The sequence below is a fragment of the Merops nubicus genome, unplaced genomic scaffold (assembly GCF_000691845.1).
Source record: "Merops nubicus isolate BGI_N331 unplaced genomic scaffold, ASM69184v1 scaffold20483, whole genome shotgun sequence".
Lineage (NCBI taxonomy): Eukaryota > Metazoa > Chordata > Aves > Coraciiformes > Meropidae > Merops > Merops nubicus.
In genome coordinates, this window is record NW_008599834.1 from 31,684 (window position 1) to 35,287 (window position 3,604).

Consider the following 3,604-nt stretch of genomic DNA (forward strand, 5'->3'; position numbering starts at 1 on the left):
TGAGAGGAGAAGGCTCCAGCTGGGGAGACCTGCTGGGGGCTGCCAGGACTGCCAGGGGCCTGTCAGAAATGTGGGGACAGACTTTTTAGCAGAGCCTGTTGTGACAAGACAAGGGATGATGATTTTAAACTAAAAGTGGGGAGATTTAGGACTAGAGAGAAGGAAGAAAATCCTTACTGTGAGGCTGCTGAGCCCCTGGCCCAGGCTGCCCAGAGAGGTGGTCACTGCCCCATCCCTGGAACCATCCCAGGGGAGGTTGGCCAGAGCTCTGAGCACCCTGCTCTAGCTGCAGATGTCCCTGTCCCTGCAGGGGGGTTGGACTGGATGAGCTTTAAAGCTCCCTTCCAACCCAAACCAGCCTGTGGTTCTGTGAAGTCCAGTGATGGGGAAAGCACAGAGCAGTTCACAGTCCCAGCCACATCTGCAGCTCAGCGAGCATGCCCTGGATCACTGAGGGGACATGAGCATCAAGCACTGGGGCTTTTCCTGGGAGAAGGGTCAGTCTCTGGGCACCATCCTAGACCCTGAGAAACAGGCCTGGAAAAGTTCAGGGCAGCCTAAAGGCCTCTGGGCAAAACAGACCAGCTCCAAAATAAAGCCCATCCCCAGCAGGGCAGAGGGCACTGAACTCCAGGAAGCCCTTCTCTTTGTCACAGGTCTGTTTGACTTATTGCCAAAGTGAGCAGGTCTGGCCTGAGCTCCCAGCTCCAGTCTTCCCCTTCATCTCCAATGCTGACAGTCACCTGCGAGTCCATCTTCCTTACAGGTGTTGTCTGCAGCCCCTCTGAGCAGAGGCACACAGGCTGGACAGCTCTGCTGTTTAATTTTCTTCAGTGCTGGTATCTCTCAGCCTTCATTTCTGCATCCTCGCCCTTTGGAGACATCCTTCTCCATGGACCAGCACCACAGGAGGGTGGGAGAAGCTGCATCCATCTCAGCAGTGTGACAGAGGGCAGAAATCACTTTTAATCCCTCAGCAGCCTCTGTGCACCCAGCTCTGGCCACTGTTCTCCCAAAGGCCCTGCAGCATCAGAGTACCTGGTGGCTTCATCCTGGAACCATCCCATGTTGGCACTGTCCTGTTTTTAAATGGGTGCTGTAGGGTACAATGTCAAATGTGCTGCATTTGACCAGCAAAAAGATTATTTTTGCCCAGGTACAAAGGATTATTTTTGCCTGTTGCCTCCTTCCCTTTGTGCCGTGGCACGCCGCGGGGTGGGCACATGCCGAGCAGGAGCTGTGCAGCTGGAGTTTCACTCCCTGTGTGACACGGTGGCACTTTGCCACCACACCCTCTGGGTCCTGCCATCGTCACACCTGGGCTTTGTGACCCAGCCCTCGGGGCTGTGCCAAAATGTGAGAGCTGGGCACCTCTTAGACACAGCACTCGGGCACCACTCCAGGGTGAACCCGGGGTGTAAAGGCAGCGGCACCAGGATTAGCTCCAGGAGGTTCCCTGGCCAGTCCTTGACACTGGTTCCCTGACTCGCCTAGGAAAGAAACAATTGCCAGAAGCAATAGAAGGCTCTCAAATCTTGACTGGCAGGGGGGGAGATGAATAATGGCTGGATTTATGTTTTTGTTCTACAGGCAGACAGGCAGTGGAACGAGCAGATGTCAGGTTCAATCCCCACGAAGGGACGAGCTTTCTTTGCACCAGGTGCAGACAAACTGTGGGATTCATTATTTCAGGATTTATGGGCTTTAGACGGGCTCAAAAGCCAACCAGACAAGACCACGAAAGAGAAATCCATGGAGATCTCCCGAGCACAAAGGCACATTGTTGGCTCTGGACGTGCCTGAGCCATGAGTCACTGGAGGTGGGGAAACGTCACCGCTGCTCGGCCACTCTGTCCTCAGCCCCAAACCCACTGCTGCCCCAGCGAGGGTCACGATCCGGGGTGGTGCACGGGGACCTCTGCTTCAGCAGAGTACAGAGAGCACTGCTCAAACCTCAAACCATCCTCGTGTTACTCCCTCAGAGCAGCTCCTGGGGACACCAGCACACCTGGGCCTCGCACGGCTCCCGGCACAGCGCCGGCTTGGGCAATAAAATGCTATTTTCAGTCATTGTTTCCAGATATCAGCTGAAGAAGGTGCAATTGGTCCATCCTGACTTAGGAGTGCAAAGAGCCTTATCAGCAGCGTAGGGTACTCCTTCCCACAAACACACTGGTGTTTTTGGCAGCCTGGCTCAGGGGGTGAAGTCCCAGTGGCCCAGCACACCAAGGTGTGGGGCTGCAGCTCCCGGCCAGGCTGGGACCAGGGCAGGTTCTGCTCAAAGGTCATTTACACCACGGCTGGCCGTGTCCCCCACACCTCCCAGGCTCAGGATTTTAGCACTGGCTGTTATCAGAGGTGTGGAAAGTCCTGAGCTGTCGTGCGATCGTTTCCTGATTGCACAGGCTTCCCAGAGCTGGGAGCTGATAACAGGCACTGCCTGGAACAACGTCCTGGCAGCACTTCTCACCAGGCTTCTGTGCCCAACAAGCAGCCACCACCAAAGAGCGAAGCCAGAATCATAGAGTGCTTTGGGTTAGAAGGGACCACTAAAGGTCACCTAGTCCAACGCCCCTGCAGTCAGCAGGAGCATCCCCAACCAGATCAGGCTGCCCAGAGCTCCATCCAGCCTGGCCTTGAATGTCTCCAGGGATGGGGCCTCCAATACCTCTCTGGGCAGCCTGTTCCAGTGTTTCACCAGTTTTCATAGTAAAGAACTTCCTAATGTCCAATCTAAATCTCCTCTGCTCTAGTTTAAAACCATTGCCTCTTGTCCTGTCGCTGCACACCCTTGTAACCAGTCCTTCCCCAGCTTTCCTGTAGGCCCCTCAGGTGCTGGAAGGCTGCCATAAGGTCTCCCTTGGAGCCTTCTCTTCTCCAGGCTGAACAACCTCAGCTCTCTCAGCCTGTCCTCACAGCAGAGCTGCTCCAGCCCTCGGATCATGTCTGTGGCCTCCTCTGGCCCCACTCCAACAAGTCCATGTCCCTCCTGTGCTAAGAGCTCCAGAGCTGGACACAGACTCCAGGGGAGGTCTCCCCAGGGCAGAGCAGAGGGGCAGGATCCCCTCTCTCCATCTGCTGCCCACGCTGCTCTGGATGCAGCCCAGGAGGGGACTGGTGTCTGGGCTGTGAGTGCACACCGTTGGCTCATGTCCAACTTTTCGTCCACCAGCACCCCATAAGTCCTCTCCACCCCTTCACCCCCAGCCTGTGCTGACGACAAGGACTGCCCCTACCCAGGTGCAGGACCTTGCACTTGGCCTTGTTGAAACTCATGAGGTTTCCAGGAGGAAGAACCTTTTTCCCAGTCTGCTGCCACGTGTTGTGGAAACCCCAATTTGCCTTCTCTAGAGCCCTCCTGGGAAGGCTCCTGTGGCAGGCCCAGGCAGACACTCCTCTGGTGCTGATGGAGTGCTCCTCACCCACCACAGCTGCTCCTGCCCAGGCACCTGCTCTTCCTCGGGCAGAGCTAAAGTTGGGTGGCCCCAAAAGGGTTTTTTCACTCCTTCCACCGGGAGATGCAGTTGGTACTAGGGCAGGGCACAGTCTGTGCTGGGAAGGTCCTTCCTGCTCTGCTGGCACCACACCGGCCGCTCCAGGCTGG